Genomic DNA, 25,132 nt, shown 5'->3' with positions numbered 1-25,132 from the left:
TTAAGCTTTGGGATGGTAGGAGAATTTAGTGACAGGGATGAGAGGCTCTCCAAGCTGTCTGCCTCGGGGCCTGAGAACCATCTTGGAAGCATCTGAGTTACTAATTATAAATCCAACCCTCTAATTAAAAACTTCAGCGTTGTTGTTGTCATTCAAAGAAAACCTCCATCTTCTGAGTCCAAAAGTCTTTCAGATCTACCTCACAGCTCTAGCCAGCTCAGAGTCCTGTTACACTGGGGTTAAGCCATCCCTGGCAGTGTTTGCAGCTTTCTACAAGCACATGTGAGTGTGAAAGTAAAGCTGACTGGAAGCCAAAGGCTATCGTTGTATGATTAGCGCTTCAAGAAGTGCAGAATGTGAACATGTGGTATAAAGATTTTTTTTTAAGTACATTTTTCCCCTGCAGCCAGAATGTCAAGAGTACCAGGAATGAATGCTCAGGTTCAGATCTCCAGGCAGATAGATGCTGCTGTGTGCTACACAACCTGTTGGCACCATGTAGTCTTTGCAGCTCTTGAACTGGCAGCATGCCAGGCACTTGAGGGTCACCCCTAATTTGCCTATTTATTATTGATTGAATGCTGCACAATGTGATGATTTGCATAAATCTACATAGCTTTTTAATTTTTAATTAATGCATGTCATTATTACAATTTTTAATATATGCTATCAACCAGTTTCATGAGCTATGGGGAGATAAAGCCAGATGAACAAAGCAGAAGGAACAAAAAGCCCTTTCTGGCCTAAGATCCACCTTTATTCCCATTACTGATGAGATTTTTGAAAGCAGTTCTTAGAAAATGAGGGATCTATTCTAATTGTTCCTGTGCTGCTACTTAGCACAGACTGTGAGTAGTTTTGTATCTGCTCATGCAGACAGATCGAGTCCACTTAACTGCTGTGAATTACTCTCCTCCACTTATGGAACACTCGGATCAGCAGCACTGTTTGTGGTGCCTCTCCGGAACTGTGGGTATCCCTTTTCTGGGCTAGAGAAGCAGATTTGGATGGAAAAAAGTATGAAACAGACAGATACAATGGATGGGGAAAAGTGATCTCCCAATATTTTATAAACCTTCTTATGGTAGGAAACTGCTCTTGCAAAACCATTGTTGAAATATTGGTTCATATTTTGAAAACATTTAAATCAATGTTCTCCTAGGGAAAAAAAAAAAAAAAAGAAGAAGCTGAGCCTTTAATCTGAAAATGTACTTTTAAAGACAGACACCAAAGTACTTCTTGCTCTGAACAGAGCACCTCAGAAAAAACGGTTATTAGTAGAGTCAGAAGAGGGTTGTGACTAGCCTTGGCTAGGGAGTTGCATTGAGCAGCAGAGCAACCAGATAACCGCCATGTTTTCTGGAGGAAGAGTTCAATTTTGGTTGCTGCTAGCAAAGGAAAATATGAAGTGAAGGGTGGGGGGATAGGGGGGTGCAGAAATCTTGTCTGAAATATGTTGAAATAGATTGCCTGTTAATTGTCTTCCTTTTTGATACATGTGATAACTGACTGTGATGGGTGGTTTGTGTTTGCCAAGGCGGTTGGGGTTTGTATAAGTGTCATGACTAAAATAGTGGAGGAACCATGATGAGTTTTCCTCTTCCCATTCTAAAACCCTAAATGCTACTGAGGAGAATGTATCTGTAAGATATTTATTTTAGTTTTCTCTTGCAGTAGCATTTTTATGCTAAAACAGTATAATCATGACTAAATGAGAAAAATAGACATGGTGAAAGACCAGCTACAGAATTTTATTTGTCACATATACTTCATTAAAAATATTTAATATTCTTGGAAAGGATGCTTGTCGTGTAACAGGAGAAACTGTTCACTGACAGTGCTGCATCTGGATATTATCAACAGGCACTGATGGTATGTTGCAGAGAAAACAAACAAACAAACAAAAAAAAAACACAAAAAACAAAGAAATACCTTATTCCATAAAACGCTGATTTAGGAACTATCTATAGAATAATATCTTAGACCCAGATACTTTAATGTGTTTGGACATTTCACTCATGGGGCAGTCATTGAGGGTGCTTCCCTTGCATAGAAAATCCTAAATTTTCTAATAATGATTATTTGATGACACTACTGTGTATTAGTAGACACTGAGCACCTCTTATATTCCCATTAATCTGCCTAATCTACTTGTCCTTCATATTAGTACTAAAAGGAAAAGTGTTTTGGTAGGGTACATTCTGGTAGAATATGATTTTGCCAAAGTACCAGAGAAGTCCAGCTGGGTTTCTGATTCCTTGCAGCTCCTTCTCCTTGCAGCTCCCTTCTTCCTCCTCCTCACTGAGCAGTGCTTGGGGTCTGGCCCTGGGCTGGATGTGCACACCACATACTACCTGGTCTTTTGCTGTGATTTTTTCAAATATAGAAGTTTGATTATTAAGATTATTAAGAAAATTTCCAAAATATTGAAATTGTGGGAAATTAACTTTCCCTGTCTATCTTGACTTCCTAGCCCTGAAGGGAAAAGTTGCCTGAAAAAATATTTTTAAAAATATCAAAATGCAAAATATTCACTATTACGTTATGGTTAGAATCAAAGATCTCTGGAAATAGAGAACTGGATAAACTGTGAGTAGAATAATTCTGTCATTTTTCTCCTTTCATATATTGGCATGAAGCTACAGAGATGAACTACCTTTGGCAAGATTAGATCCATGAGTCTTTCTTGAAGTTTCACATGGATTTACCAAGCAGAGCGTAAAATTATCCTAATCCTAGTAACGTTCAGTACATACGGGACATGCCTTCACATAGCAGGTTGCTTCTCAGCTGTGATTGATGAGTCCTCAAATACAGAAAGCAATGTGAAACATTCTGTAGACTTCAGCAGCCATAATATTTATCACATAGATCAAAAAATTCCTCAGTGTAAGTTAATACAGGACACTCAAAGTATCATTACTTCAAAGAAAAAAATGAGCTTTTCAAAATGGTATTCTCTAAACTGTAAAGCAGGGGTGTCAATGCTGTCATTAGTGATTATTTCCTATATGACGGCATTTCACTTCTTCAGTACCATATTAAGGACTAATCTGAGTTTTTCCATGGCTTGGCCCTCTGTCAATTTTCTTTATATGTATACACCTAGATTTTACTGAATTGAATATAGGCTGTGTCTCTTTGTCTCTTTTCTTCCTATTACATAGGAAGAAAGAAGAGAGTGTTTTTTCTTTTCTTTGTTTTTTCTTTTTTTCTTTCCATTCTTTTTTTTTTTCCTAGAAAAGTCAAAACCAATTTCTGGCTACAGCATCCAGACTAGCGCTAGTTGAGGTTTCTTTCCCACAGGAAGTCATTAACTTTCTTGACCAGGTCTAAGAAGTAACTTCAAGAAAATCAATTGTTTGAAGGGAGTATTGTGTTAAATTAATGCATATTAAGCTCCCAAAAGAATTTAATCATACCCGGGGGGGGGGGGGGGGGGGGGGGGAGAGGCCTTAATTTGTGGTAGTTTCATTCAAAGGAAGATCCTAAAGTTACTTCATGAATATTAACATGCTTTAACTTTTATATACATTGATTTCTTACATTTAATTGATTTGCCCTAACTTTCCCCAAGTCTTCTAAAGTCAACAAGTTTGTAGCTTAAATCCAGATACTTATTTGAAAATCAATTGAATGTAAACCAAGCAAGGTAAAAATTCTTCATTCTGTGTAGTACTGGTATGGGAATTATCTTACAGGAAGAAAAATTTTGATTATAATTTTACTTTCAAGATGATGTTTCTTAGGTTTCTAAGAAAAGCCAAAGACATACCTCAAAAACTTTACAAGAAACATGCATATATAATTAAATGATTCATCTGTTTTTATGGTAACTTGCATTTAATTTCCATCCAAACTCTAGATGAACTTTGTAGTAGAGATATTTTATAATTAATGTACTGTATGTGAATATTTGCCTAAGATATGCAGTGCTAATATTTACACCTCACCTGGCAGGAGACAAAGAAGTAGTATATGATTATGCAAAACTCATACTGCAAATACTAACTGCATAATGTTCATAAATCATCTATAGGCAGAGAACATCTACTAAGTAGTGTGTGGTTATTAATTTGTGATAACAACAAAAAACACAAAGAAAACAGAAAAAAAAAAGCACAGAAGCAAACCTAATGTAGAGAAGAAACCATATATTCATTGCAAATTATTTGTTCAGCTCTGCTGGTCGGTCAGACTCAGAAAAGGTTTATTTACCAGATTCTTCTTTTTTATTAGGATATGTGTAGGTAGTGTATACACACACAGGATTTGCATTTCCATCCTCCTAAAAGCCCTTGTTATATCACTTGGTACAAACTGAAGTACTGTAGTTGAAAGATGCTTACTGGGAACCAAAGCAATGAAATTTAGTGATAAGAAAGCAAAATATTGTTTTTTCCTCATTACCTTCTGGTATAATCTAATTAACTTTTGCATGCCCACAACTTTGATAATACCTTCAGGTACATATTTTTTGATTTCTTTATAACAGAACACCCAGATATCCATAAGGCCACACATAGACAGAGCACACCATCTCTATTAAGATGTGAAATCAGCTACAATCTCCATAAGAATCCGTGCTCTTAACTGCCGTGGCCATTCATGGTGGACTGTAGACACTATTTTCTTCATAAAGGTCATATCATTTCCATAGGAAGTAGCCTTATTTTCATAATTGTACTGCACTTTTATGCATTGTTATTAAAATCCTTGTTTGGTAGAAGCACAAGATAGTATGGACTGTCCACTTTCAGCATGTTCATGTTGGAGTCACTTTTTTTTATTTTTCTCATTCAAGGATGTCACTTCTAGTTATGCACACCCCAAAATTACACTTAAAATGCCAGTAAGCATTTGAGAATGGGAGCTGAAAAAGTTCCTTTATTTTGTATCCATGCTCAGCAATAGCGCTCTAGTATTGTTTCCTCTTATACCTCTCAGAATGACATATATTACTCTCTGGTACGCAACATGATGTTAATCAGAAGGGCTGTATGATTTTTGTTTTTTCCTAACTGTGGTTAAAAGCGAACAAAAAAGTGTGGTTGTTGTTTACCTGAATTTTAGTAAAGCATTTGCCACCATCTTCCACAGTACTCTCCTGCAGAAACTGGTTGCTTCTGGCTTACACAGGTGTAGAGTTCACTGGGTGAAGAACTGGCTGGATGTTTGGGCTCAAAGAGTCCTGGTGAGTGGAGTTTGATCCAGTTGGCAACCAGCCACCAGTGGTGTTCCCCAGGGCTCAGTCTTGGGTCCGGTTTTGTTCAACATTTTTATCACTGATCTGTTTGACGGGATTGAGTGCACTTTCAGTAAGTTCACAGACGATACCAAGTTGGGCAGGATTGTTGATCTGCTTTAGAATAGAATAGAATTGAATAGTTCAGTTGGAAGGAACCTACAAAGGTCATGAAGTCCAGCTGCCTGACTACTTCAGGGCAAACCAAAACCTAAAGCACATTACTGAGGTCATTGTCCAAATGCCTCTTGAACACTGTCAGACATGGGGCATCAACCACCTTCCTAGGAAGCCTGTCCCAGTGTCTGACCACCCTCACAGCACAGGAATTTTCCCTCATGCCCAGGGGGACCCTCCCCTGGCACAGCTCTTTGCTGTCACTGTGTGTCCCGCCATCGGTCCCAGGTAACAGAGACTGACAGAGACCGTCCTTGGTGCTTCCCTCCTCAGGCAGCTGGAGAGAGAGATGAGGGTAGGAAGGCTCTTCAGAGAGATCTGGATAGGTTGGATCGATGGGCTGTGTCCAATTTTATGGCATCCAACAAGGGTAAGTGCCAGGTGCTGCACCTGGGGCATAACAACCCCTCACAGCAGTACAGGCTTAGAGAAGAGAGGCTGGAAAGCTGCCTGGTAGAAAAGGATCTGGGGGTGCTGGTTGACAGCTGGAGAGTTGAACATGAGCTGGAGAGTTGAACATGAGCCAGAAGTGTGCCCAATTGGGCAAGAAAGCCAGTGGCATCCTGGCTTGTATCAGGAATAGTGCGGCCAGCAAGACTGAGGAAGTGACCGTCCATCTGTACTCAGCACTGGTGAGACCACACCTTGAATATTGTGTTTGGTTTTGGGCCCCTCACCACAGCAAGGATGTGGAGTTGATCAAGCATGTGCATAGAATTTCAGTGAAGCTGTTGAAGGCAGTGGAAAACAAGTTATGAGAAACAGCTGAGGGAACTGGGGTTGTTGAGTCTACAGAAGAGGATGCTGAGGGGAGACCTCATTGCTCTCAACTACCTGAAAGGAGGATGCAGTGAGGATGGTGACAATCTCTTTTCTTAGGTGCCAAGTGATAGGACACGAGTAATTGGTCTCAAATTGCACTGGGGGAGGTTTGGAGTGGACATTATGAAGAATTTCTTCATGGTCAAGCAATAGAATGGGATACCCAGGGAAGTGGTAGAGCCCCCATCCCTGGAGGTATTTAAGAAACTTGTGGACGTGGCACTGAGGGACATGGCTTAGTGATGGGACTCGGTAGGTCAGGTTGGAGGTTGGACTTGGTGATCTTGAAGGTCGTTTCCAACCTAGATGATTCTATGACTGTGTTTCTAAAAAGACTCAAGAAAATCATTGTTTGGAGCTCTCCAACTCTTGCAAGACCATTTGTTTCAAAGGTACTTAGGTGTCCTGCAGCATTAACATTGAAATATGTCAAATATTGAACATATGAAATATGATTTTTAGTTTATCTTCACAGTACCTGCATGAAGTAGCGCTGAGCAGAGAAACTGAGTCATAGAAGCAGAATCTGTCCCAAGACATGCAGGAAGGAAACTACTTCAGTAAATCTGCCAGGTTTTTGTCTACTACCTTTTGCTCCTTCTTTGCTTTTCCAAGGCTCTCTCCTAAAAAAGACTATGGAAATTTAAGCACATGGAAAAGAAGGCAAATAACTTCCCCTCACCAATGCTGCTCTTATTTTCTCTTTGGCCTGTATTTTTCATATGATTTGTTCCCAGTTCAGGCGTCATGATGAAAGCTGGTCAGGGCAAAGGAGTAGGAAGCTACAAATTTAAGTGCTTAGAACTGCACATTCTCAGATTTAACATGTACAATCTCTCTGTTCAGTTCTTCATTATTTTCTGATAAATCCCATTATATCATTTAAGAAATACTAATCAAATGTTCTTGTTGTACCTATGTAGTCTGAGTTATTTGGGTAGCATTTAATTCAGAGACTCTGATGCTGCAGTGAGAACAAGAGTGAGTATTTATATTTCACCTCCTTTAATTCTTCAGTTCTTCATTTAAAGGTCTTAGAGCATTTTCCACTCCTAATTAAGCCTTGAGCTATAAGTAGTTCAAGAACAGAGCATCTAATCGGTGTCCTGATTCCTGGGTCCCATCAGATACAATCCTGACAAAATGGTAGTTTGTCCTGAAATGCCCAACTCCGTAGAAGTTGTTTGCCAGGTAAAAACTGCACGTGTGATGGGGTGATGGACATTTTCTTGTTCACAGTAACTACTGCCCTGTAGATGGAGTATCTTTGCCGTTCATGCCTTCCAAGTGTCCAGAAGACATGGGAATACACTGGGCATGAAAGTCATCTTAAAGCAGATTCACCAGGGTGTCCTTGCCCGTAACTAACAAAAAGGGCTTCTGGTGAGAGCTGAATTATTTGACCTGACTTCAAGCCAAGACAGTTAATTCTGCGGTTTTAGCAGTCTTACAAAACATGCAAGACTACAGATGATTCCTGCTGAGCTGAAGGAAGGCTTGCCATATCCCTACAGAGCAGTTATTTCTTCCTTTCTTTTCAGAACAATTCTTCATTTTGATGCTTCTGCAGTTGCGTATATTCTTCCTTGCTGGGAGGTACTACATCCTTGGCATATTTGCAAGTAATGGCAAGAAAACTGCAGAAGTAAATTTTGCAAGAATGGCTGACACAGACCTAGCCTGAGTATCACCTGGTGTCCTTCCCTGGCTTGACTGCATCACAGACTGCTTAAAATGTTCCTGCTCCATGAACAGCATAACCATGGAGTTCAAAATGAGTAGGTTAAATTTACTCATGGTGTCATCTAAGCTGGTTCATTTGGAGCTAGCATGGGTATCTCTATATTGCTTTGCCATCTGCATTGTAGTTAGTCATCCAGGCTTCGTATCTTCTTTCCTGAAAGAAATCTGTAGGAGAGGAAAACTTAGCCTAAAAGTATGTGTGTACTGATTCCTCTGCTAGTTCATTGTCACAGCCAGTGCAGAAGGCATTCTCAGGCTATGCCACTTGTCTTTTTTTGTGATCTACCACAAACACAGGCCTAAATTTTGCAGTTTTCTCATGAAGACTGTTCTGTGTGCTCTTCAGTTGTCCTTCTTCATGGATAGCCTAGACAGTTCCTTTGCAGTATTGCCATGAGCTTCTTCAATAAAGTTGTTCTGCTCTCTCCACTGCACATACCGTGCCTCTTACTGTGATGTCTGTAGAGCTGTTACTTTCTCCATGCGTCAGTAATTGCTGTAGGTAACATGAAGAACTATGCCAAGCTGACAGATTTTCGTCACCATCCTCAGAGGAGTGAAGTGTATCATTCCTGTGCTTTGCTTCTTCCCCAAATCAGCCACCTACTCCTCCCACCACAGAGTGCACGCACTCAGACTGCGAATCGCAGGAGGATCTGCATGTTGCTCCACCATTCTTTGCCATCCAAAGCTGTTAACTCATTTTCTCCCCGCACCAGGCTTATAAGGAGTTGAATGTGAGACCTTCTGTTTGTGTGAAAGATGCTTGTCTGGTTTGCTACTGAATTTAATGTTTTGCCTAATAGAAAGCGGATCTTGAGGTCTTTTTCCAGCTCTTGGAGTTAGTAAGCTTTAGACACTGTAAGTCATTTAAAAGGAAACAGCAGAAATAAAACAGTGGGAAACTTGGAGTTAAAGGGAAAGTGATAGTCCAGACGGAAAATAAATAAATAAATAAATAATCTGGATGCTGAACCATAGCATCCAAGTTTCTTGGTTATTTTAACCGGCTGAAGTGATCTAAGCAATACAGAAACGCAGCATTTGTATGAGGTGTCAGACTGCTACTGGGAAATCCACTGGCTTTTAAATGGGCTGCTGTAGTATTCCAGGTTCATGGGGTGCTTTAAAAGACTTTTCAAATCAAATCCAGGCAGCCTCTCCAGAGGTTCTCAGGAAATTGCCATCTGGCCTTTCTTCCTTTAGAGTTCTTTATTTCTGATAAGATCATTCATATTCTGGAGACTGAATGAAGCCAACATTAAGAGAGTTCAGCCTTCCTAACTAGCGAAGTAAGTTCTTTTCATTGCCCTTGGTCGACAGGAATCGCTGTCTTGGGTGTCTCTTCATTCAGACCTAGCTGCATATCCTCTTTAATTCCCTTTTTCCTTTTTTTTTTTTTTTCTCTTTTTTCTTTTCTTTTTTTTTCTTTTTTTTTTCAAAAAGGAGACGAGCTTGCACACAGCACTTGCAGCAAAAAAGATGTCACTTGAAGAAGAAAAGTATAGTAATTCAGAAAAATATTATTATAGAAATAACACTTGTACAGTCCTTTACATCTTCAAAGCCCTGTGCAAGCTAATTTGTTAATTAATCTAAATATACGGTTTTATTCATTTGTCCTCACAAGGATTAATCTTAGGAACTCAAACGCTATTTAAAAACTGTTCTTAAATGGAATTACAAGTGTGCTACATTGAGAGGAAATGAATTTCTCCATCACCTTGCTGTGACAATTAAATTCATTTACATTGTCACTGCTGTTTATTTTACAACGAATGATGTACGTAGGTTACAGCAATGAAATCTATCTGACTCAATGGGTGGTACTTTTTTACCATATAGGTAAAACTAAAAGGACAAATTCTTACTGTATTCAGACTACTTATGGTGGAGGAGCTTGTGAAATTCATAAATCCTCAGTGGTCTTTGCTGGAATCAAGTCCAAGATTTCTGTACTCAAAGGATACAACAATGCCATTTAACCCAACTGCCTCTTGGAGAATATAGGTACTGAATTTTTGTGTAACCGGTGGTTACTTTTACCAAATGTAATAAAAGACAAATATGCTGAGCTGGTTTTGACTTGGAAAAAGGGAGGTCTCAGAATTAGCTGAGCTCCTACAGATTTCGTGGCAATTTTGAGTGGGGTTAGGGAGGACATGTAATTTAGTGCTTTTTCTGGGAAGAAAACGGGCAACAAACTGGTTAGTGACCTGGAGCCACCCAAGTCCTGGGCTTTGTCTTATAAGGGGCCCAGGAGAAGCTGGTGTGATGTGAAATGTTGCAGATTGAGGCAGGGCAATGGGTGGGGTCTGAGATCAAAGGAGAAACATTTGTGGGAAACAAAGCTTTACTAGATCCCCTGATTGTTAGAAAGTTTATGTTTCTTGTTATTACTGTTCTTCTGGATGCTATTGTCTGATAAATGCTAAGTCCTTTTTTAAATCCTGCTGGGTTTATTGCTTTAGTGATGCTCTCTGACAGTGCCATCAATAGGCTATCGGATGAAAGAGCATTTGCTTTAGCCAGTTTAAATCTGGAAAAAAAAATCACTAAAGCGGTTGAAGAGTGTAATTGCTAAATGCAAGGTACTAAATAAATACCTCTTTAGTTTGCATGATGGCTTCTTAAGCCACATGGTGAGAATTACTGACCAATCTACTGATCCGGACCATCTGGGATAACCTAGAAATTGTCTCCGGTGGTTCACATTTATTCACCTGGAACTCTGGGTCCACTCTGTGGACATCCTGGAGGTCTGGTTTTGCCTCACTGGGATGTGTGCTAACTGTACTAGCTAATTCGTGATCTTACTAGTATCAAACCTGCCTGTATTTACTCTTCATTTGAGTTTTCCTTAGCTGCTTCTTGACTTGAGAAGGTAACTTGTTATTCCAGCTGAATGCTTTGGCTTTTCCCCAGTGATCTTTGTGCTCTTTTTAGCTAGCAAATGGGTATAAGGTGTAGTCAATATTATACCACATGATGGTATAAGAAAGAAGTCATGTTTTGGCATCAAATGGGAATGCTTTTGTCTTTTTTTTTTTCTTTTTTCTTTTCTAAATAATTTCTATTTTGCAGATTGAAGCGAAGAACCTCAAAGTCAATACTAAATGTGTTCGTTACAAACTCCTTAAAAATACAAACTAAATATATATGTAGGTACACATAAATCTGGCAGCCATATGGGATTTTCACACACCTGTCAGTGAAGTGAGAAAGTTCAAATTTCAAATCTCACATTCTGCGATAGAATGTGAACCATGAGCAGAGCCTGGAAGACAGGTTGTTAGATGAGTGTATTCATTCACTAAGAAGGTAGCAGGCTTTATATGGCTCATTTTTGATAGAGCACCACACTGCTGAATATTATGGAATTGGCAGGTATGAAATATTTCCCATGGAAAATAACATGGAAGCCAAGGTAGCTAAACAAAAATTGAAAATAAGCGTGAAATGAGGTAGCAGTGTTTCTTGGAATTGTGACTCTTGTGTAATACCACAGACTGTGGCTTATGCATGCCACCTACACACTGCTATGAAATATTGTAGTGATACATTGCTGTGATATTGGTCAGTTTTACAAACCTGTAATTCAATAAATGTAAACTGAATTTTAGAATGAATGTTATATTGGTCAAGAAGATTCAATCAAACATTGCCTACGTCTTCACCATGCTGCACCAAATCACTGTCATGTTTACATAGATTTTTGGTAAGCCTCTTCAAACCTGAATGGTTAAGGCAAAGCAAAAAGAAAAATGCCATTTAGGGGCATTTGAGCAGAATTTATAGTAGTATGAAACCTGCTTTTCATGAAAAATAAGTCAGAAAACCCTGATTAGTACACAAGACAACAAATTCTTCTGCTTTGGCCATTGTAGTGAATCTCCATAATTTGCAAGTAAAACACGTAAATCTGTGAGAATGGAATTCGTCTCTGTAAAGCCAAATTCAGTGGCACAGTTCTTTTTGCTACTTCTCCCTGAGCCAGTGTCTGTCACTTAGATTTTTTTCTGGCCATTTTGGATTATCCCCAGCCAGCATCACTGGAGAATCCAGTTATTGAAACTCAGCTGCTCTTTCCTCTGATAAAGCTATAGACTTAAAACCATTGTTCTGATTAAGTCCTGATATATCTCCCCTATATTCTGCCACCCAATTATGTACAGCTTTTTCTTCATGCAAGTAAGGTTGCTTGTGCCTCTGGCCTCTAGTGATTTTTTTTCTCAAATAATGAAGGTGTCGAACACAAAGAGATAAATGAGGAGGGGGGGAACAAGCAGCTGAGGACAGGAGAAAAGGGATATATATAGGACTTGCTTTTGCTATGCATGAAATGCAACACCCCGTACCCACATCGTGACGCACATCAGGCGTTCCAGATGGTGACAAGGGTTGGGTTTCTGCCTTGGGCTGCCATGCGCAGGCTTCATTTGCATTCCTCAGCCCAGTTGTTCATGGAAAAGCATCCGGAAAGTGCACAGCCGCTCACACAACATCACTCACCTTCCAAAGCACAACCTTGCGTCATGGTGCCAAATGTTGGGAGAGTTTTACAGCCATGGGGAAAGAAAGGAGCTGGAGAAAGTTCAGGCTCCAAGTAGAGCCCTCTGAGTGTCATTACCAGGGATGTAGAAACAGAAAATCATCATAAAGTGTTCTCATTCACTCCCCACACTTATACAAATAGCCTTGAGTTTGTGTAAAATGTGGATAAGATCACTAGATATTCCTCCGAATAAACATTTTTTGCTTGATTAAAAAAGACTTTCCTTACAGTGATCTTTTCCGTGACTGATCCTTGGCTGTGTATGACCGATACCATAACCAGTTTTGCTTGTTGGGGGCTAATTGTGAGAGTTAGATTCTGTCATGTGCAGCAACTGTGATTGCCATTGTTGTAATTAATCCTATTTCAAGTTGTTTAGTTTAATTGACTATATTAATGTATCTGAGCTTTAGCTGTTTGATTCTGTTATTTTGTGTGTGTACATTTGCTTTAAAACAATGCAAGAATATGGAAAAAAGGCATTAGAGAAGTAAAGAACATTACAAATACATATTTTTAATTTTAAGGATGTACTTAAAACCTACCAGCATTTTACAAGAGTCTTTAAAAATATATGCCTAATTTTAACTAATAGGTATATTGCTTTTAATAGTCATTGTTGCTGGAGCACTGCTGTTAGTTTATTCTTGTTAAATTCCACAGAATTAGCCTCAATAATATCCATTCATGATAGTGGAAGATGTGAACCATGTGTTAGTGACTAAACAAGAACTGTGTCTTTAAGAAGGGATGATTTTCTGAAGATTAAAAAACAAAACAAAACAACAAAACAAGAACATGAAAACTGTATCTAGAAGAGACTGAGGATGCATTTACTACTGTATTAAGAAAGGTTTAAGGGAAGAATTCGGTTCTAGTAGATGGTTTCTCCTCTGAGTTTAGCTTCTCCCCTGAAGTGCAGTTGATCATTCCACCTTAACAAGGTGCAGTGATTGACAGGTAGAGATGTTGCACAGAGCAGAAGGTGGGAGTGTGCTCTATTGGTTTGTGCTTGTACATCCTGAGCACCAATTACTGTCACTGCTGCCAGCACTGATGTGTTTATCAGGATGAGTTATAGCAGAATATATGTACACAGGCAGTGTGTATGCTGGATGACCACCCCCTGTGATGTAAAATATGAGAGTCTGGGAGCTACCGTTTTATAATTCATCAGGTTCAGCAACTGAATGTTGTTGGTTGGCTTAGTTATAAAGGCAAGTGTGAACTGAACAGCAGACAGGAGCATCTCGCATTAAGAGTCCTGCGAAGCTGCATTTGGTGACTGGGCTCTGCTTTTGTTCAAGTGAATTCTGCCCTCGGTGAGTGATGTGGGTTCTGTCGAGCTAAAGCTGTTATTATATAAGCTGGGGGAACCTGCCTGCTAGTTTTATTTGTGTTTTGCTGCTGGAAGTCCTTGTCTGTGGTTGTTTTTAGCTTTTACAGTATTTTCAGTTGTGTATGTTACTGGCACAAAATGAGATGAAAAGAAAAATGCAATGATGAATTATTCACCATAGTGCTGTGAGGATCTCTTTTCTAGCTAAAGTTACTTTCCTTTCGTGAGTGTGGTGGGTGTTCAAAGAAGCTACAAACCAGCAAATTTACCTGTCGTTAAATTGCTTTTATTAGCAGTTAAAGAGAGTGATCGTTGTAGCTTTTATAACAAGAGGGAGAAAAAAAAAAAAAAAAGGTAAAATCAGAAGCATTTAAAAATTCTTTGCTTTTATTATGTGGCTTTTCAGATTCGGCATTAAATCTTTTGTGTGCAGCACAGGGCTGCAAAGAATATATATTGTAGAGTTTTTTTAATTAGGTAATCAGTAAAATGGTATCCTCTCTCTGTTTTTGTGGTAATATGCTTAGTATCACATTAAAATGAATGATTCCCCATCTTGCATAACAACAGTGCTGAAAGATGTGTAAGATGAAAGGCAAAGAGAGACTTTGAAACAAACTGTGGGAAACATGATATAGCACAGCAAGGCAGGGAAAAGAAGTATTTTCTATAATATCTGCATTACTTTTTGAATTTCACCAGCTTTAGTTTCTAATTATCATTTGCTTCACTATGATCTCTCTGTCTTTTCAAGAAAGCTCCTTTAATATCTGCCCACATTAGCTTGCCAATTACCTTAAAGATCAATAAACTGGCAAAATATTTTTTGTTTCCTTTAACCAGAAAGGAATTGAACAGCATACTTTACCAAACAGAAATAATAACATTGCTGTACAATACCTGTATCCCTTGTCAGGAGAGGCAGGTGGTCGTGAGTGACAATTTTAGTTTTCCTTTTATCATCAGCAGTATTATCAAAGCAGACAGACATTGATTCTGTCCCTCTGTGCCAGTTTCTTTTTTTCTCCGTCGGTAGGAGAGGAGAGTTTGTTTTATCAAAATATCAAGAGAGCTCAGCAGACCAGCACCTGTTGTCTTATAGCTGTATTATTAGTAATTGGAGAGAGACTCTCTTCCAGAGACCTCTCATCTGTTGTCAGTCCAAATTGTTTACCCTGTAGTGATTTAAACTTATACTGCTTCCTCTTGGAAATACCCTATTCTATGAGTTACGTGTGAAGCATCAAAGCTGCTGAACAGATACTGGCTTAATTAATAAAGGACCTCTTTTTAGCATCATTTTTATTTAAAGATTAAGGCAATTGGCAAAGTGGCTTTTGCCACAGACTTTCTTTGCAGAACAGATTTGCACTTATTCTTTATAAAAACCTAAATTTGAAAAAAAAAAAAAAACCACCAAACACCAGAATTTCTCAAGAAGATCATTTCCTGCCAGCTTAACAGATTTCCTGTTTCTAGGAAAGAGTATATACCTGTGTCAGCAGTGCTTTATTTAAGGCTATTTAGCTGCTTTTTAAGCATTCAGATCTATTTTCAGTGACCCCTGTGCTAGCAAATGAGGTTTCTTGAAGTGTGAGCTTCTGGTTTTGCAAGTTCTCCTTCTTTCAGAAATCTGTGATATTGCATCCATCTGTCTAGGCATTTATATTGCATGCATCACTGTGGTGTAATCTCAGCAATCTGAACATTAACCATGTAAATGTATGTACTGTAACTCAGGAAGTATAAATTAGGACAGGAAAAGCAACCCTAAAAGGAGAAAGTTATGATATGGGCATATGGCTCTTGTGGGCACCGGAGCTCCAGATTCGCTATTTGTTATAGCACAATAAATTAAGCTACCAGCTACTTCAGTCTGTAGGCAATGGTATGGAGGCTTGGACCCAGATGAAACCAGCTACTTGAAGTTTGGTCCAGATAAGACTGAGACCAAGTGAATGGAAAGGAGCCAGAGGACATGGCAAAAATCTCTTTTTATTCTGGGTGCCTAACAGTCTGGGAGTGTTGCTGAGGGAAAACCAGCAGTGACTAAGAAATGTATTTTAAATTCTCTCTGGTCTGGAGAGCACAGTTGTTTTATCTGGATATGAGTTTGCTCCTGTCATCCATGCCTCTCCACCCAGCAGCAAGTGGCTGCAGCATGCTCCGTGGAGTTCTGAGCCTTGAATCCCCTTAGTTACCCAAGCTGGTACAGATAACAGCCATCTGCATGGTTAGCGGTGTATCCTGCTGGAAGCGAGCTACAGCACAACTGCAAGAATTGTGTTGGCTTCCTATTAATTCCTGAATAGGGCTAGTATTTCGGGGCTGAAGTAAAACACTCTCTGAGTAGCAGACATCTGCTCTCCAAGAGGAATCTTCCTCAGCTTTTGCCTTTTGGTTACAGCTGAAACCAGCCAAGGAACTGATGTTCAAATTATCTTTCGTATAAAATATAGTGTATGGGGGAAAATGTCTTGTAAAAAAATGTCCTTAGCTTTGGAATCCATCTCTTTTCTTTGGTCTGAAATATCTCAGGTCTACTGACCTTCGGGATTGCTGTGAAGTCCCATGGCAGGTAGTGATCAACATTTTTTGGTAAAGAGTTATTTTTCAGTTTGCCATAAATAAAACTAATGTCTGACTGTGCTTTTTCCCTGTGTCAAAAGTGGCTGGAGACTGCAGCAGCAAACTCACATTTGTGTGCCTGTAACACCTCTATTTTCCCTTTTCAAGCACACACACACAAACTATACTTTTAGATAAAAGAATGCCTTTATACTTTGTGCTGAGTCTTGGGTACAGAAAGCTCTAGTGCATAGACCTGAAAACTATTAACCATCTATTAAATCTCTTCGTATTTTATTATTTTTATTTTTTTATTTTTATTGAACAGACTAATAAAGTGACATTGCATGCTGTTTCTCAGGATTTTCAGATTTGAATTCAGTAGTCACAATGGATATGAAACAAGGACCTACAGGCACCAGTAATCATAATGATGTGCTTTCAGTGAGAAGTTCTTCAGTAGAAAAAGGTGTTGGAATAACAGCCTAGACATATAGTATCCTTGATGTTGAGAATAACCAATGTAACTTTTTTTGGTAGGGAAGAGCTGGAACTTCATAGTAAAAAATGATAATCTGTCATCGGAAAACAGTAATATTTTTTTTCTATGCCCAGAGAGAAAGGCAGAGGAATACTGTTTTAAAGGATTATCAAACACTCAGAGCATGAAAGGAACAAATTTGGCAAGTGGAGCAGAGTGTGTTCATAAACACAACATGCTCTTTGATGTTGGTCTGTTCCTTGTGTTGGAAGTGAAATACATGCAAAGGTCTAATCCTGATAGATGAGATTTTTTAGGTTTTGTATGATTGTACAAGCAGGAGAGGGTATTTAAGTTAGGAAAGCAGTGAAAAAATCACTTCTATGTAAAATCCATCTCAAAAGTGCTAAGTTTAAGTAATTTGTAGATGCTTGTAGATGTTTGTTTTGCTTGGGTGTTAATCCTACACCTTCTATGCTGCAGGTGGTTAACACAACAAGCAGCTCCATCACCAAAACCTTCCAGGTGAGAAAGCTCCATTGTAATAAAGCTGTTTCTGGGGAATTCAGCACCAGAATTCAGTAGGAGCCAAATATAAATGAACTGAAGCGGTGCAAATGCTCTGAGTTCTGCTTGACATTTAACATAGTCCAGATAACCAATAACATGAATAGTATCAGTCAAAGGTCCTTTTCAAGAGGAAATCTGCTCATTTCAGCTTTCAGTGGAGTTTCTTAGTGCCCTCAGAGGAAGGCCCTGAAGGCCTGTGTTGTCCTAGCGCATAGCTGAAATGCTGTTGGTTGCTATGGCTGTGTCTCTTATCACAGAATAGTTATAAACTATGTAGAAGCTGCCCATAAAAAGAGGTCTATGATTCAACTCACATCCAGGATCAGATCTACATGAAAATAGCTGTAAACCCATCATATTACAGGCTGAAAGTGCTCCTAAACCTCTGCTGCTCATATGGTCCTCAGTTCTCTGTCTTGTCTGGAATCATCAGAGATGGAGAACATTTGTTATTCTACTTGCCAGTGTGCAAACAGTAGCGATACTCATCTCTGGCAGATTCATTAATTGTCTAAACAGTGGCATACTGTCTTCTGTCCTCTGTGAACTTTGCATTATTAGTTGGTGGCTTAACGCATGATATTAACATACAGTTTTTATTTTGCCTGACAAGCTAAAAATAATGGCATCCCCATATTTCTATTTGGGACTTACCAGTGAACTCATTCCAAAATCAGCCTGATGAAACTGCAGATGAAGTCCTGATTCCCAGAATACTTCCTTAGTGTAAGCAGAAATCTCCTATTATTTTAACCAGGCAGGAGTGTAATCTGGATTGACAACAGTTTTAAAATCCTGAAAGTTAGTGTCATTGTTACATCACACTGGCCAATGTGTTGTGCTTGAAGAATCTGCAAATTGACAGAATGGGACATGGTGTGTCCCTTCTAATTCTTTACTGTACTCCGTCTGGAATGTTTCTTACTTGGAAGAGAACAGAAAAAAAACAAACCACTCTGTAAGTGTGATTTACAATACTGTGTGTTAAATTTTAAAGAAAGAGATTAGTGTGCTGGCATTTGAGCTAAGGAAATGCTAATTTAAGAACTTGCTATTATCCCTTTTTTGTGTTGTGGTAATAACCTTTAACATTATGAAATAATAAAGAACTGATTGAACTGGGTTGTATACAGCCACATGCTGCAAGTGAGCTAGCCAGGCAGACTGTAATCAGTTTACATTTTTGTTTGTTTGTTTGTTTTGTTTTTATAGCTATTTATTTCTACATATTAAGTAGATTGTACTCTTAGAAACATTTCCACTACATTCAGTAATGTGTACAATGAGAAAAAAAAGCGTTCAGAGCAGCTTGCAATACTAAGGAGCAACTGATTTTACCTAGCAGTGTCTAAGAAAAGTATTGCTTGTTGAAGACAATCTCTATGTTCCTTCAAAACACCACCTTACAGCCATTTTAAGAACGTATAAGCACAAATACCATCACCCTCGGTATACGCTACCTGTGAAGGGTATTTTATTCTCTCTGTATTTATTTGCAATACTGTTTCATGTGTTTGTGGCAGATCTGTGCATCTCCCATTACCAAAATATTCCTTGTGAAAGGGAATCTGTTATCCTACATGGAAAATTGGGAATGGGCAAAATAATTATCTGATTCATGTGCCATGGATTAGCTGTGACCTCCTCAGCCAGTTTACACTAACTGGGGGCTGAACCATAGTTCAGAAATGCAAAATATAACTATCAGTAAGTAGCATTAGGTGAAGCCCTTCTGTTAGCAGCAGTTCTCTGTATTTCTCATTTTTAAGGTACAACCACAGGCATTAAATAGTTCAGTGAAATACACCCATCCAACACAAACCAAGTTTCAGAAGAGAGAGAAAATAGCACTCCTACATACAAAACAGGTTTCCTAGGCATGGAATCACTTTCATTTCACAATATTTGGCAATTTGTCAGTTAAACCCTAAAATTTTCTGGAGATGTTCTAAAACATCCTTGTTTGAATGTAAGAATGGTAAATGTAATTTAAATGTTTCCTGCTCATGTTTTTGTTCTGTCCCTGTTAAAATTTTATCATCCTGGAGTTATAACAGTAGACTGATCCAGATTCACAAGATTCCTGAAATAACCTTGTGGAGCCACTAAGATATTTTTATGGTAGCAATTGCATTTTGGCTTTTGTAAGTTTATGTGGTATGAATACTTTACACTCAAATGTCTTCCTTTGTTTTCACTGTCTTTCCTTTCTTGCTACTCACACCTGACTGCTGACATAACACTCGGGCAGTTTACTCTTCTCTTTTCAGAGATGTGTATAAATTCTACTTTGTTTATATTAAATTTCTTTCACAGCATAGGTAATAAATGGTAGAGATATGAAAAAGCAAAAATAGAAGGGTTTGAAACAGAAAGTAGATACAGCTGTGTATTTTCATGCATTTTCTAGTGGAATTACTGTGAAGTGCATACATAACTTTATTTCAGGTTATTTACCATTCATAAATTAGTCTGGCTTTTACCATACACTATTTGTAAACCTTTAAAATCTGACATTTTTCCTCAGTTATTTCAGATATTTAGCAAAATGTGAGTATGGCCAAAAAATTGTGACCAGAGAAGTACTTATTGAGGCTGAAACACTGAACATTTTTGTTTCTGTTTATTTTCTGAAAGCTCGGTCAACAGAAGACAAAACAAACTTAGCTATAGGTGTTGTCTGCAGGATTGTCCACTAATTCTAAAAAAAAAGTTTGATCCAGAAATAATGATTTGTATTTGCATCGGGACTTTTCTCAAGATAAAAAACACAGGAAGAAAATTAACTGTTTTGCCTGTCTTTTCTTTTGGATCTATGCAATAATAATATTTTTGTCTTCTCTATTTCTTTTACCCACAGTACTGTTCTCCAGTGTTAGGTTGCCTTACCTGAGATTTAGGTTATGATGAATTTTCATAGAGGTATGATTTTAAAAGTATACTATGAAGGGAAAAAACACCTGATCTTTCATGTCATTGTGAGGTTCAAAATGCCAGAAACATGCCCGTTTTTTTTTTCTGGCCTACATGTATGAATTATTTTTACTTATTCCTGTTGTCACTTTTAGAATATTAACAGAAATACTTGTAGACGAGAGAGATCATTATATGAAAAAACAACAACACAGAAGCACCAGAACCAGAAAACAAAGCCAGAGGTAGATACTGCTGAAATAAAATGTATCCTTGTACATTTCTGAAAGGCTTTCAGATTCAGGTGGTAACAACTTAAAAGTGAAAATTTCAATAACAGTACTTGGAAACATTTGATGAAAACCTTCTAATTGTTGGTTGCCAAAATATTTACAACATTGCTCCTCCCCCTCAATTTTCAATTTCCCCAAACTGTCATTCGGGGCAAGGAGAAAAGAGGGGCAGAAGGATCTAATGTTAGATCATCTGTGCTGAGAATGGTGTCCCTGCTACCAAATTGTATTTGAATTAAAAAGGTGATCCTTTTCAGGGAAGAAACATCTTTAATTTACTGTTTTGCCCAGTATAAATTTGGTGTTTAACATGCAAGTAAATAACTTCTGTTCCAATAATAATGTCATTCACTTGAATAATAGAAACTGTGAAGATCTAAGCACTGACATACAGGGCCTGCTTCTGATCTTGCTTGCACTATTTTTATATATCTAACAAGATACAAATGAAAGACCAGCCTGAGACCACAACCATGGTTAATGCCTACCTTAGCATCTATGAGGGTTAACTTAGCCTTTCATTTTCTGGTTGATACACCTTTTGCTGAGTGTGGCTGAAACACTCCATAGGTCATCCAGCTAAAGGTGTAGTTAAATTAATCTACTTAATCTGCAGATCAAGCACCATTTTAATTTAGCCACTGTTCTGTTCTTTAATTTATTTTCAGCATTTCTGTAATTGTGACTGACACCCTTGATGTAGATGCCATTGATATATGGTATTTGTAGTGCATTAAATTTGAGAAACACACCAGGATTCTTTTGGATAAAAGGCAACGATATTGTAAATTATGTTAACATGTGGTATGGAATATCAGCCATCGCTCAGATAAATTGCATAAGCCACAGCATATAGATAACTGAATAAACTGACATATAAATAAAATTAACGTATGATCCTAGGAATGCTTTTTTATGGCAGAGAAAAATCTGAGACCTTATGATACTAATTCCCTAAATTTTAGTTTTAACTTAATTTTTGGAGGGTTGTTTAAAACAGAATGGAAAGACCATTTGAAATGCTGTTGAACTGTATTTGAGCATGAAACACATGACATCTTCCGTTGAAAATGGTACCCCAGGAAATTTCCTAAATATTATTTCTGCAAATGTGAAATGCAGCCACCTCTGCTGATGAAAGGGCAGGAAGCTGAATGCCAAACATGACAATATTTTGTGTTCGGGGGAAGCTAATGCAAATTATGCTTTTAAAAAGATAGTAGAAGAAATGTGTACCAAAAATGCAGCATAAATGAGTTTGTGAGTGCCTGCCTTAAAAGTTCTGCAACCAGTAAGCTGCACAGAATTCCATGTATTTAGTTCACACAAAAAAAAAAGTAGTGCTTAGTTGATCTTACCCAGGATTTGTACTTGGACTCCACCAACTCCAGGTATTTCAAATATAGATTCTTAGTCATCTTCTCTGGTGCTAAATGCCAGCAATTATAAGTACTGGTTGACTCATTTCTATACTCCATGAGTTTTTATGGCTGTTATAAACCTTTGAAAATGCTGACAGACCTGCAGCCATCGTGGGTACTGCCAATATCAGGGAGTTTGATATTAAATATAGCCGGATATTAAACCTTTATATTGCTGTACCCAGTCATTCAACAGCAGCGTGACCAGGTAGAATAATATGAGTCAGGGGACACTATCACACCTAAGTGTAATATTTTATTTATTCTAATGATTTTTTTCATTCTAAAGGACTGAAGTTGTTAACCATATATTATCTTGCCACCAAGGTTTACGAGCTCTGTATTTCTAAGTAGAAGAGAAGAAAGAGCATTGCTTGTACGTTACATTTGTATATCACCACAGAGAATTAGACCGATTATTGAGAGATCACAAAGTAGTTGAGACTGGAATGTAGCTCTCGAGATCATCTACTCTAACTAGTAGCAGGGGCAGTAGGTTGCTCCAGGTTATGCCCAGTTGAGTTTTTAGTATCTCCATGAATGGAGACTCCAAACTCTCTGGGAAACCTGCTGCAGTTTCCATCATTCTTAGAAGAAAAAAGCTGTTTGTTTCTCTTCTAATTTTTAAATGGAATTTTCTGTATTTCAATTTGTGTACATTGCCTCTTGTCCTTTCACTGGGAACCAGTGAGCTCCATCTAGAGCTTCTTTGCTTCCCTCCATCAGGAGTTTACAGTCTAAACTGGCAAAAATCCGTAACATGTAGCACTAAAGTCCAGAGTTGACCTAAATACTCCCTAGTGTTTGGGGTCTGACATCCAATATGCAGTAAACATGCTAAGGAGGAGACAGACTTCTCAAAAGAAATGTGAACCCTTCTCAGTATTCTGAGAATACTTCTCAGGCTCTTCCCAGATGTTAAGTCCCACTCATTCAAGATTTGATTTTTGATTTTTTGATTTTTTTCAAGATTTGAATGAAACCATACTACTTTTGTCCAATACCTTTTCCCCTTTCCTCAGATCTGCTAAATGCTTGCTTATAGTTTAAGTTCACTTTGAAATTCTGGTGGGTAATGAGAATTATAGATTCATCTACTATTCATCCTTCTATTGATGGTAATTATTTCTTCTCTTACTCTGTGAACTGAAATCTGCCTGCCAGAAATTAAACAGAATCTCATTCAAACAAAAGAACCCTTTCCTTAATTGAGAGACTTGCCTGTGTTACACAGCATGTGAAGACAAAAGTGCACTTTCAGAATCTTGAAGCTGCCTTCAGCATTGGCTTGACTGATTAAAAAACAAACAAACAAAAAAAAACCTCTATGAATAGAGTATGGCCTACATAAAAGAATTTAAAACTTCAAATTTACTTGCATTTGTTAACATCCTCTTTAGTAGCCTTTCTACTCCAGAGATTTCCTGTCTTTCCTTTCAGAGTAAGTTGTTTTCATTAAGCTCTGTGATTACAAACACGGCTTAGCAGTATTAAATGACTAGATATTTTTATGGCCAAATGGGATTACTTTGATAATTGGCTCTGATCTGTTGCAGAGCCTGTTCTCCCATGCCTGCTGCATCAAGACTTGTAACGTGATAGAAGTGCCATCCAACTGACATTTCCGAGATCCTTTGATCCTGGATCTCTTCAGAGGTTTAGTTTCTTTTCAATTGTAGACAGAGAGCAACAGCCCCCCAGAATTTTTTATTCCTTCTAACATTGTCCATGTTGGTGCCTTCATAACTGTGTAGTGAAATTGTGATGAAGAATGACATTAAAATATGTGAAGTCATCACAGTGTTTCATGCAACCATATCTTACCCAGGTCCTCAGTCTCAGCCATCATGCAGGCAAACCAGATTTTGCTCTTAGGTCAAGCACTCTCTGAGTTAAAAATCTTTGGCAAAACAAGCATAAGAGAGGTTGACAGAAACCTCTAGCACTGAAGTTACAGACTGACTTTATGGTGTCATCCACCAGGAATTATAGCATTTCAGATACATATCTCCTTGTGCTTGCAATGACATATCCTTATGATAAAGGAATAAACAGACCAGTCAAACAGTTGAAACTGTTAAAAATAAATAAAAACTAAACAGTTTGTCTTATTAGGGTTACATGCTATCTTATGAAACAGAAAGGACTAGTGCCAATATAGTCTGCATTTACAGGTTTGAGGAAATGCACATTCAGAATTGCCCTTCATCTTGATTATCCTCAAATCTGTAACCAACACAGGACCTTCTTGTGCTTTAAAGTAATGTTTCTATCTTCACACAAATGTGTAACATATGAGTCTTCTGTATCCACTGTGTTGATAGTGCTGCCTCACTGAAATCTGAACACTTCATTTTTTTCACATGTATGAAATGATAAAAAACTGCTATTTGGTGTGGAAATGCTGAAACTGGTCTTAAAGGTAGTGGGAACGAAAGGCACAGAAAGGGCCGAGAAATCTTTTTCCTGTGGGTGACATAGAATGTGATATAAGAAACTGAATTTGTATTGATTAGTTTTACATCATTGACATCAGCAGACCTGAAGCTGGTACATATTTGTATATCTGTAAATAGGAAGAAATGCTCCCTGTGTTGAAATAGCAAGGAGAATAATTCTGCTTACTACTCATCGTGGAGACAAGAAGTGTAGACCAATACTGTTCAGATGTTGCCACAATGATGGTCCCATATATTTCTTTGGAAAGACTGGTAAACACTGAGTCAGGCTTCATGTTTTTATTTAATGTGGTATACCAATATGGATGCATTAAAGTAGATACTCGAGAACAGGCTAAAAGCCGGTTCCCTATAATAATGTAGAATGTATTAATAAAACTCTGAGATGATCCCAAAAAGCATACATGTAACAGAAACCCAGGTGTTACAGTGCTTACAAACAGGCCTAGGAAGAAATCCTCCTCCCCATAAAATATGGCTCTCGATATTACTGTGCTAAGTACACCCACCTTGGTCTTGTTCTTACTAGTGCTGCCCATAGTCACA

General features: G+C 38.2%; 2 protein-coding genes across 41 annotated transcripts in view; one reads left to right on the top strand and one right to left on the bottom strand.

Moving 5' to 3' along the window:
- Positions 1-25,132, bottom strand: part of LOC308190440 (uncharacterized protein) — a 304,946-nt gene that overhangs the window by 45,858 nt on the left and 233,956 nt on the right. The gene's annotated exons all lie outside the window — the stretch shown is intronic.
- Positions 1-25,132, top strand: part of DLG2 (discs large MAGUK scaffold protein 2) — a 1,042,459-nt gene that overhangs the window by 896,885 nt on the left and 120,442 nt on the right. Inside the window, exon 1 of one of the 39 annotated variants that reach the window (XM_080581573.1) lies at positions 13,173-13,864. The exons of 37 other annotated variants lie outside the window; for them this stretch is intronic. The gene's annotated coding sequence lies outside the window, so the exon portion shown is untranslated. Of the gene's footprint in view, positions 1-13,172; positions 13,865-25,132 lie in introns of those variants that run through there. One more of the 39 variants, XM_080581572.1, reaches the window with a different exon arrangement.

This window comes from Anser brachyrhynchus (assembly GCF_964034855.1).
Source record: "Anser brachyrhynchus genome assembly, chromosome: 1".
NCBI classification, from domain to species: domain Eukaryota; kingdom Metazoa; phylum Chordata; class Aves; order Anseriformes; family Anatidae; genus Anser; species Anser brachyrhynchus.
The sequence above is the reverse complement of the archived record's forward strand: the minus strand, read 5'-3'. Positions and strand labels throughout refer to the sequence as shown.